Source organism: Salvelinus alpinus, chromosome 22 (assembly GCF_045679555.1).
Source record: "Salvelinus alpinus chromosome 22, SLU_Salpinus.1, whole genome shotgun sequence".
Classification (NCBI taxonomy): domain Eukaryota; kingdom Metazoa; phylum Chordata; class Actinopteri; order Salmoniformes; family Salmonidae; genus Salvelinus; species Salvelinus alpinus.
Window position 1 is genome coordinate 14,693,791 of NC_092107.1, and position 11,852 is coordinate 14,705,642.

The window sequence follows — 11,852 nt, forward strand, 5'->3', positions numbered from 1 at the left end:
AGAGAAAGAATGAAGAAATGAATGCAGCCTTTTTGTAGGCTTTCCCTAATGCTTTATGAGTGCATGGTCAACTGAAGCCACTGCAGAGAAAGCAAAATGCAATAAGAGGTGTGGTTATTTAGGTTTAATTTCAGTGCCTATATCCAGTCATTAATCTTAAAAATGGTCCCTAAACCTAAACATTTACCTCCTGGATGTTGATTTTGATCCTTCCATTATCATCTTTGTCCAGAGTCATGAAGGCTCCTGGAAATGCACAAAACACTATTACTGAAGGGTAATGAAAAGTAAATAGTCAGTTCTTTGGTGGTGGGGAGTTAAGATAATCGAAAATACTATGAAACATCCCCACTTTTAGCACACATTTGCAAGCTGGCAAGTAACCTTCTTTGTGTGCTGAGGCATGTGTGATCACTGAACATTGAGAGGACCGACAAAAAAAAAGACATGCTCACATGCAAACAAAAGATAACATGTGTCTAACTTGCACCGTTATGCAATTATTAAGAGACTAGATACAAACAGCTAATCCTGGCTGTTCTATCATTCATTTATTGATGCAAGCATATCAGAGATGTCAAGGTGGTACCCAAGCATATGCCATGTGTACACACACAAATATGTATGGTCATATTTTTTATGTTTTATTTTGTTTGTTATTTTATGGAGCCATCCCTTGTATTATTTTCTAGGCCTCCCAGGTATTTACATTTAATGTATGTATATGATTACTGTCGCTAAGGGGGAGCTGTGACATCAATTGAAATGCGTTAGTGAGAAATACTTTAGTGAGATCATTAGTGAGATCGTCAGGTCTTGGAGGTTTCTTCTTCAATCTTGGAGAATGACTACTACTGAAAACGAACTATAAATTGAACCTATTAATTCAGGTATGTAATGTACAAAAGTGCAATATGACTCTCAAAATATTGAGGTAACATGGTTAACTACATAGTCCATGAGGTTGGTGACGTTTGAAGGCAATTGAAGGGAGTTTTAATGTGAAGTGAAAAACTGGTTGGTATTTTCCCCATTGTAAGTAATGGAGTTTGGCTAGATTGCTAATGGTTTACATGTAACGTTAACGTTTTAAGAGAAGGGATTAAGATGTCATCTGAATTTACGAAAATAGTGTTTATCAGTTCGCTAATTTGATGCTAACCAAATTTAGCCTGGCTAAGCACTAGTTAGCTCTAGGCTAGTTTGTTTCAGTCAATGTTAGCTTACACATTAGTGGTTAATAATGTAGTGGTTGATGCATTGTTTCACATAGGTCTCCAGTAATTTATATTTTTTTCTAAATTGGCGGACTCAGGTAGGAGATTGGCGGACTCAGGTAGGAGATTGGCGGACTCAGGTAGGAGACCTGAGCCAACTCCCCGTGCTTACCGTGGCGAGAGAGTGACTGGGCAGGCACCGTGTTATGCGGTGAAGTACACGGTGTCCCCAGTGCGCACGCATAGCCCGGTGAGCTACATCGCAGCTCCTCGAATCAGCCGGGCTAGAGTGGGCATCGAGCCAGGAGGGATGATGCCGGCCCAGTGCATCTGGTCTCCAGTGCGTCTCCTCGGCCCGGGGTATACTGCACCAGCCCTACGCACGGTGTCCCCGGTTCGCCAGCACAGCCCAGTGCGGCCTGTTCCAACTCCCCGCACTTGCCGGGCTACAGGGGGGATCCAGCCAGGACGAGTTGTGCTAGCTCTGCGCTCGAGACCGCCAGTGCGCCTCCACGGTCCCATGCATCCGGTGCCTCGGCCAAGGACAAGGCCTCCTGCATGTCTCCCCAGCCTGGTCAGTTCTATGCCTGTGCTAAGCCCTAACCCTCCTGCATGTCTCTCCATCCTGGTGAGTCCTGTGCCTTCTCCCAGAGCCAGGCCTCCTGTGTGTCTCTCCATTCCAGTGAGGATCCAGGGCACGAAGCCTCCAGTGATGATCCATGGCACGAAGCCTCCTGTGATGATCCATGGCACGAAGCCTCCTGTGATGATCCATGGCACGAAGCCTCCTGTGATGATCCATGGCACGAAGCCTCCTGTGATGATCCATGGCACGAAGCCTCCTGTGATGATCCATGGCACGAAGCCTCCAGTGAGGATCCATGTCACGAAGCCTCCAGTGAGGATCCATGACACGAAGCCTCCAGTGAGGATCCATGGCACAAAACCTCCAGTGAGGAGTTATGGCACGAGGTCCCTAACGAAGGACGTCAGTCCGGTCAGTCCAGCATCGCCCTCTAGTCCGGAGCCTCCAGCGACGCCTTCTAGTCCGGAGCCTCTAGTCCGGAGCCTTCAGCGACGCCCTCTAGTCCGGAGCCTCCAGCGACGCCCTCTAGTCCGGAGCCTCCAGCGACGCCCTCTAGTCCGGAGCCTCCAGCGACGCGCTTCAGTCAGGAGCAGCCAGAGTCTCCCTCCTGTCCGGAGCAGCCAGAGTCTCCCTCCTGTCCGGAGCAGCCAGAGTCTTTCTCCTGTCCGGAGCAGCCAGAGTCTCCCTCCTGTCCGGAGCAGCCAGAGTCTCCCTCCTGTCCGGAGCAGCCAGAGTCTCCCTCCTGTCCGGAGCAGCCAGAGTCTCCCTCCTGTCCGAGGGTCCGGGGTTGGCGGTAAGGGTCCCCGCTCCAGAGGCGCCACCTAAGTGGGCCAAGACTAAGGTGGAGCGGGTCCACGTCCCGCACCAGAGCCGCCACCACGGTGAAATGTCCACCCAGACCCTTCCCTATAGGTTCAGGTTTTGCGGCCGGAGTCCGCACCTTTGGGGGGGGGGGGGGTTACTGTCACGCCCTGACCGTAGAGATCCTTTTTATGTCTCTATTTTGGTTGGTCAGGGCGTGAGTTTGGGTGGGCATTCTATGTCTGGTGTTCTATGTTGTCCTTGTTTTTGTATTTCTATCTGTTTGGCCTGGTATGGTTCCCAATCAGAGGCAGCTGTATATCGTTGTCTCTGATTGAGAACCATACTTAGGTAGCCTGTTCCCACCTGTGTTTGTGGGTGGTTGTTTTCTGTTTTGTGTGTTCACCTGACAGAACTGTTCGTTTGTCGTTTCATTGTTGTTTTGTTCAGTGTTCAGTTTATTTGAGTAAAATATGAACACTTACCACGCTGCACCTTGGTCCTCTTCTCCTTCTCCCGACGACGTTCGTTACAGTGGAGGTTTTTGACAAGGTAAAAATTATTGTCTGCTGTTAATTTAATTTCTGGCCCTTCAAGAGACATGTAAGAGATGTATTTGTAATAATATGAAATATAATTGCATTTATTTCTATTATCAATCAAGGTGAGACTGAATTTGGATAAGGCACAGGAAGAACAGAAGGAGAGCCACCGGAGGAGAATCAACGGGATCAAGTGATTTGACATCCGGGCAGATGACTTGGCTTGGAAGAAGGAAGAAAGGAAGGCGAGACCTGGCAAACCATACTGCTCTTTCGCTCCTAGCTGTGGTCACCATCCGTTAACGTGAATATAAAAATCTCAGATGATAACTACAGGTGAAGTCGGAAGTTTACATACACCCTAGGCAAATACATTTAACTCAGTTTTTCACAATTCCTGACATTTTATCCCATAAAAAATTCCCTGTCTTAGGCAGGTTAGGATCACCACTTCATTTTAAGAATGTGAAATGTCAGAATAATAGTAGAGAGAATTATTTATTTCAGCTTTTATTTCTTTCATCACATTCCCAGTGGGTCAGAAGTTTACATACACTCAATTAGTATTTGGTAGCATTGCCTTTAAATTGTTTAACTTGGGTCAAACGTTTCGGGTAGCCTTCCATGAGCTTCCCACAATAAGTTGGTTGTATTTTGGCCCATTACTCCTGACAGAGCTGGTGTAACTGAGTCAGGTTTGTAGGCCTCCTAGATCGCACACGCTTTTTTAGTTCTGCCCACAATTTTTCTATAGCGTTGAGGTCAGGGCTTTGTGATGGCCACTCCAATACCTTGACTTTGTGGTCCTTAAGCCATTTTGACACAACTTTGGAAGTATGCTTGGGATCATTGTTCATTTGGAAGACCCATTTGCAATCAAGCTTTAACTTTCTAACTGATGTCTTGAGATGTTGCTTCAATATATCCACATAACTTTCCTCCCTCATGATGCCATCCATTTTGTGAAGTGCACCAGTCCCTCCTGCAGCAAAGCACCCCCACAACATGATGCTGCCACCCCGTGCTTCACGTTTGGTATGGTGTTCTTCGGCTTGCAAGCATCCCCCTTTTTCCTACAAACATGACGGTGGTCATTATGGCCAAACAGTTCTATTTTTGTTTCATCAGACCAGAGGACATTTCTCCAAAAAGTACAATCTTTGTCCCCATGTGCAGTTGCAAACCGTAGTCTGGCTTTTTTATGGCAGTTTTGGAGCAGTGGCTTCTTCCTTGCTGAGCGGCCTTTCAGGTTATTTCAATATAGGACTTGTTTTACTGTGGATATAGATACTTTTGTACCTGTTTCCTCCAGCATCTTCACAAGGTCCTTTGCTGTTGTTCTGGGATTAATTTGAACTTTTCACACCAAAGTACGTTCATCTATAGGAGACAAAACGCGTCACCTTCCTGAGCGGTATGACAGCTGCGTGGTCCCATGGTGTTTATACTTGCACACTATTGTTTGTACAGATGAACGTGGTACCATCAGGCATTTGGAAATTGCTCCCAAGGATGAACCAGACTTGTGGAGGTCAACCATTTTTTTTCTGAGGTCTTGGCTGATTTCTTTTGATTTTCCCATGATGTCAAGCAGAGGCACTGAGTTTGAAGGTAGGCCTTGAAATACATCCACAGGTACACCTCCAATTGACTCAAATTATGTCAATTAGCTTATCAGAAGTTTCTAAAGCCATGACATCATTTTCTGGGATTTTCCAAGCTGTTTAAAGGCACAGTCAATTTAGTGTATGTAAACTTCTGACCCACTGGAATTGTGATACAGTGAAATAATCTGTCTGTAAACCATTGTTTTAAAAATTACTTGTGTCATGCACAAAGTAGATATCCTAACCAACTTGCCAAAACTATAGTTTGTTAATTAACAAGAAATTTGTGGAGTGGTTGAAAAACGAGTTTTAATGACTCCAACCTAGGTGTATGTAAACTTCCGACTTCAACTGTACTGTAGCTACATGTAGTTGTTACCAAGCATGAGTTCCCCACATTGTAGCCTATACATGGAATATATTCACTGATCATGTAGTCTATTCTCTGTGTTACATGCCATTAATGAGTTTCAGATATCACCTTGCATTTACATGTCATTCTTCGGTGAGAACATATGCTCAATCTATTACCACAATAAGAATCATTTAGATCATATAATACATCTGGTAAAATATTCAGTGCATTACATTTGATAATGTTATACTTTCATTTAATTACATTTTTCACCTGTTTTCGTTAGAGGAACTTTGCAGGAGCGAGTGGAAGAACCTCAGGGACACTTTCGTCAAGGAAAGAAACAAGGAGGAGTTGAGGATGAGTGGGGCAGGGGCAGTGCAACACCAGTCATGGCGCTTCATGGCTGTCATGAGTTTCCTCAACCCCTTCCTTGAGTCCCGCCAAACCACTTCCAACATGGCTGAAGGGGGTAGGGGAGCAACGGACAGCCATGGAGCGTCAGGAGGAGGACAAGTAAGAGCAGCAGTAGCAGTGGCAGGGAGAGGAGGAGCAGCATTAGCAGCGGCAGGAAGAGGAGCAGCATTAGCAGCAGCAGGAAGAGGAGCAGCAGTAGCAGCAGCAGGAAGAGGAGCAGCGGTAGCAGCGGCAGGAGGAGAAGTAGGAGCAGCGATAGCAGCGGCAGGAGGAGAAGTAGGTGCAGCAGTAGCAGCGGCAGGAGGAGAAGTAGGAGCAGCAGTAGCAGGGAGAGGAGGAGGAGGAGAAGTAGGAGCAGCAGTAGCATGGGCAGGAGGAGGAGGAGGAGAAGCGGCAGGGCAAAGAGAAAAAGAGGGAGAGACGGTGGAGAAGCCGCAGCATCAGAGAGTGAGGATAGTGATGATGAGGGATGTGGTCAACCACAAGCAACTCAGTGCTCCCTCCCAGTTCTGAGCCACAAGCCTCTGTCAAGAGACGAGTCCCACCCCAGAAACCAATGACTCTTTTCAAGAAATGGGGTCCTTGTTGTAGCAAGGAAGGCATCGGAGGGTCCACTATCAACACCACCCACCCAGGACCCTATCCAGGCCCCTCTGGATGAGGACAAGCTTTTTTTTCTTTTTAAAGCTTACTCCCATCCATGAAAAGGCTGACCATTGTCAAAAAAGCAGCCATCAGGTTCCACATCCATAGGATAATTTATTAAGCAGAGGCCAAGTAGGACTAGGTGTGCGTGTGTGTGTGTGCGCGCGCACGCGTGTGTGTGTGTGACCCCCGACTATGGCCCCCGACTATATAAACTTCCGAAATAAAAACTTAAGAATCAATGATTTGAATGTTTGCAGAAGGGAATGGTTACAGAAGCAATGTTAGTTTAATGTAACGCTTGGCTACCTCGTGGTGATCACTCACTATCTGAAATGTTCATTAAGGATAAAAGGATACAATTATTGCACTGTAATACACTATGACCTGTTACAAGTTATTCTGCCTTTTTTTGCAGTCTTCAGTGCACATCTGGTGTGCATTATAAAAACAGACGGGGAACTGATGGAGGATACAGACATCTATGTTGACACAATAATGGAGAACTTACCTGCGAGTGGTCACTATCTGAGGGAGCTCAGGGAGCAGCACATAGCCAACAGTGTCTGCTCAGAAGTGATGAAACACTGCATAGAGGCATGGCAGCAGACTGGACAGGCCACTAAAGCACTACTGGAGTGAGGGAGCTCTGTTGGCTGAGCATGAGGCTCTTCTGTCACAGGGCACTAGGTTAGTGAGCTTTGAGCATGTGACGAGCAGCCCTCGGTTTCCCCAGAGCAACGGGGAGGCTGAACGAGCCTTTCAGACGGTCAAAAACCTGCTGAAGAAGGCTGCTGATCCATATCTGGCATTGCTCGCCTACAGGCCCACACCTCTGAGCAACGGATACAGTTCAGCAGAACTTCTTATGGGGCATCGCCTACGCGCACTACCTTACCTACTGATGGATTCTGGGTTCTGACTCCTAAAACTTGGAATAGTGTTAATTATCAGGTATCCTATTGAAACATTGAGTGCTATGGTCTAGAGGGTTTACATCAGAAGTGAATGGTTATCTGTAGGAGGAAGGTAAATGGTGTGTGCAATTAAGCTTGGAATGTACTGAGTGTAGGAAAAATTATCACATGTGGCAGGCACTGATAAGGGGAGAAAGCCATGGATTAGTGATGGATGGGGTCAGGTCACATTAAGGGAGAAGGAACAGTTTATTGCCCGTATCACTTAATTTCCTGCCTAGCAATAAAGATGCAATGTTTAGCGAGAAGAAGAAGACTCCACCCCAAATGGGGGTATATATACCACCACTGGTAGAACCATGTCTTTGTCTGTTCAGCTGTTCGATACTTTGGGATGAATTAACTTGGTTTAAGCTTTCATAGTGTCCATCGAGTTCTTACTCTGATATTCAGAACCTAACACTACCTTTCCAGCTACATTGGAACCAGTACTTCCAGACCTCAGGAAAGTTAAAGTCAAGGAAAGAGAGAAGAAGTGGATGGATGCAAAATGCTACGACAAGAGACATCGGGTGAGAGACCTTTCCAGACTGTCACCAGGAGACAATGTGTGGATCATTGAAGCAAAAGCACAGGGCTCAGTGACATTTGCACATCGCAATCCCCGCTATTACCTTATCAGCGAGCCACAAGGCACCCTCAGGAGAAACTGCCATCATTTGGTGCCTATGCCTGCTTCAAAGACCAACTGTGAAAACAGCCAACAGTTGCAACTACCTTAGGAGGACATGCCTACCCTTCCCAGGCAGACTCAGGTGTCTACCTCTATGTACTGTCAGGTCACACCTGCCTCTGTGAGAACGAGATCAGGCAGAGAAGTGATAAAACCAGAGGCTTGATTTTTGAGTGACTGAAAGTAACTTGTATAAAAGTTTATAGTGCTGGGGACAGTTCAAGAGAAATAGTTTGCTTTAAATGTTCACCTGATACTGAGTTTTAGTTAAAAAGCCAGACTAGGAACAGGCCTGTTTTACATGGGCAGAATAACCCCTTATGACCTGCTGAGACAAAGCTAGACTACCCTTTGTTGTCCAGAAAGGGAGATGTGGGGTAATGTTAATGTTGAGCAGTAACATAGGGGGCAAGGAGGTCACGGGGAGAAGGCGGATAAGAATAAGGATGTTTTAGCCAGCAAGGGTGTTCAATAAAAGCCTTTTATTACTTTATATTAAACAGTATAAACTTACAGAAGTAGTCCGTGTCTTCATAAAGTAACCTACACGATAGGCCTAATGTTTAGTGATTTACTGATGCTGTTTAACAAAAAATTGTCATGTGATTTCATGCCCTAATAAATGTTAGTTAGAATGGCATTTTTCCATTCAGACTATAGACCTATTTGCCTAACCTACAAATTGCATGGAATGTTGATGTCTGAAACGAGGGAAAGCGTTTGAAAAAGAAGAAGCTAGACTGTGTGAACTTTAATTCTCGTTCCCCAGTTGAAAACGTTTTCTTCCGTTTGGTGTCCACAGAAGACCGCCTACATGATGACGTCAGAACAAGGACCCAACCAGGAGGGTCGTCACAGTTAACACAGCCACAAAGTCATAATTATGTCTAAACCCCTCCTGTTTCTACAGTTTATCTTCTTAAAATCTAATTTGAAACCTAACCTTAACCCTGACCTTAACAACACTTCCAACATTGTGCCTAACCTTACATTAAGACAAGACATACATTTTTATTTTCATAAATGTTTACGATATAGCCCATTTTAAATTTGTGGCTGTGGTAACTAGTGTCAACCAAGCAGGAGCGCTTGGTACAAATGGCGAGCGCCATGGAAACAGTGTTAAATGACGGGGCACTTGATAAAAGTGCTATTTGTATTCGTTTTAATTCACTTTACACGCCCTTTACATGCAGTCAGAGCCGGGAAAATGGATCTTAAACGTCAACAGTGTAAATAGTATTGTCTTGTGCGTATCATCATGTCCTACCAAAACATAATCGGCATATATTTAGAGCTTGTTTAGAACATTCTCTACTTAGCCAGATTAATCTATTTCAATAGTTGATATGCTGTCGCAATCTACAGAAGGTGGCATTGAGACAACACTTGCCTTTCTTTAGTTTTACGCCCTATGCACCATTCTGGAAAGGTCTGTAACAACAACAATGTAACATTGTAACAGCTTCCACTATATTATAAACAATGTAACACTATCGTTCTGTCTTGATTAGGCCTGCCAAAGTATCCTTATTCTTGTACCATATCGGGGTTTTACAATGGGGTTTTGTTTCACGACTAAACAATACAAGTAATCTAATCCAATCATTCATAGACTACCTGCCCTCATGTCTAGCTAAATTCATTATTAGCAATTCAGCTATTTTGTTCAGATCATTTGAAACCCAACAGTTCTTTTTACCAGAATATTGACTATCAATCACAGCCGGATTTAGCCTGGATTCAAACCAGGGACTGTAGTGTCACGTCTTGCACTGAGATGCAGTGCCTTAGACCACTGTGCCACTTGTGGGCCCCAAGTACTAATACCGTTGACATTTTGCCACAGCTTGTGTAAAGAGGAGACTTAGAATAAGCTGTTTTTTTTCTCTTCATCAAGACAATGTTAACAATACTGTCATTCAGTTGAAATATAAGTAGGCCTCTCTTATGTTCTACAAGTTAGGATAAAACTCAGTTATTTACTGAACCTTATAGAATATCATATAGTAAGACAATGATTACCCTTCCTCTGACGAGAATATGTAGGATGGTATACTGTCAGTGCAGGATATTTGTATGATAGTGTAACGGATGTGAAATGGCTAGCTAGTTAGCGGGTACGCGCTAATAGCATTTCAGTCGGTTACGTCACTTGCTCTGAGACCTGAAGTAGGGTTTCCCCTTGCTCTGCAAGGGCCGTGGCCTTTGTGGAGCGATGGGTAACGATGCTTCGTGGGCGACCGTTGATGTGTGCAGAAGGTCCCTGGTTCGCGCCCGTGTCGGGGCGAGGGGACGGTTTAAAGTTATACTGTTACATTGATGCTGTTGACCCGGATCACTGGTTGCTGCGGAAAAGGAGGAGGTTGAAAGGGGGGTGAGTGTAACGGATGTGAAATGGCTAGCTAGTTAGCGGGTACGCGCTAATAGCATTTCAGTCGGTTACGTCACTTGCTCTGAGACCTGAAGTAGGGTTTCCCCTTGCTCTGCAAGGGCCGCGGCTTTTGTGGAGCGATGGGTAACGACGCTTCGTGGGTGTCAGTTGTTGATGTGTGCAGAGGGTCCCTGGTTCGCGCCTGTGTCGGGGCGAGGGGACGTACTAAAGTTATACTGTTACAATAGCATTACTGTATACAAGATGATACTTTATTGAGTATACAGTAAGAGCATGGGAAAACCTGTTGGGGGAGGAAGTAGTAGGGGGAGGAAGTAGTAGCCTCTGGCCCTGACTCTGGCCCTCAGTCAGGAACAGATCTGGTGAGAGCTCTGTGACTAAGTTGTTTTCATAAGATGTGTCTACTGTTTCAGGGTTGACGGAACACTGTGAACCTCCAGTTAAACTCAACATCTCCTGGTACCTAAGGAGCTCCCGCTGCTTCGACGAGGTGTTCGGTCTCGACGTGAGTTCCTCTCTCTCGTTTAAAACTAACTGCACTCTGAATGGGCTCATTCATGCTGGACATTCACACTGTACCTGTTGTATTCCATAAACTCCAACATTTCCCTTTTTCAGCTAGTTCCTTGTTGTCAATTTAACAACAGGCAATGAAAGATTTTGGGTCTCGATAGGGAGCGCAGTGTCATTCATGTTTTATGATTGTTTGTGAAATACTTATTAAGTTTATCATACCTGTTTGATTTGCAGCCTCTGAAGGCAGGGAGCTACTTCAGGACGACAGATGTGAAACAGGAAGGAGGAAGTGGGTTCTATGTGTTCCACCAGTACCCTGCCATTGAGTGAAAATAGACCATGACCCTCAGCGAGGTACAGTATGTGGCAATGGAGGGTCTCATAAGAAAGCATGGTGGCACTTTATTTTACAGTACCTTACAGAAATATCCCGGCATTTACATGGTAACATTTTATTTACACAGTAAAGCCAGACTCTACAGCAATGCCACATAATGCAATATTCAAAGCTGCACGTCTGGTTTTGTGAGACTGGTTTTGTGAGATTAATAACACATTCATGACCTATGCATTACTTCTTTGTTTCTAAATAAAAGCACTTCGCTAGTAGCAGGAAAAAAGCATACCGCAAATACCACAACCTCATTATATGTTCCACCTCACTCTTTCATGTTGTCTTCCTGAGTTTGTTTGTTCACTAAAGTGTGACCTGAATATAGCAGCTTGTAACTGATCATTAGGAAGTGTTTGTAATTCTGAGTAAGTATTTTCGTATACAATGCAGCTCATGGCGAGGCTATATTATGGAGGTGTTCATGGCGTATCATTGTCTAATGGTTGCTACTCTGCTTTGTTTTCTGTAACAGTTCTTCCTCAACAAATTTGAGGAGCCGACTAGGCTTACTGAGCCAGTTCATGAACAGGTGAGCGGCTAAAACAGACAGGGTTTGCATACAAATCCTTCTATATACATAAATCTTTAAAAAAAAAAATAGATACAGATGATCTGTTTTGTTAGAGAAGTTGACAATAGAGCATGCGTGTGCGTATAGTAACACAGTAATTCACCAAGGTGTCATGAATGACTGTCTCTGGGATGAGGAAAGAAGCACCGGGGAGGT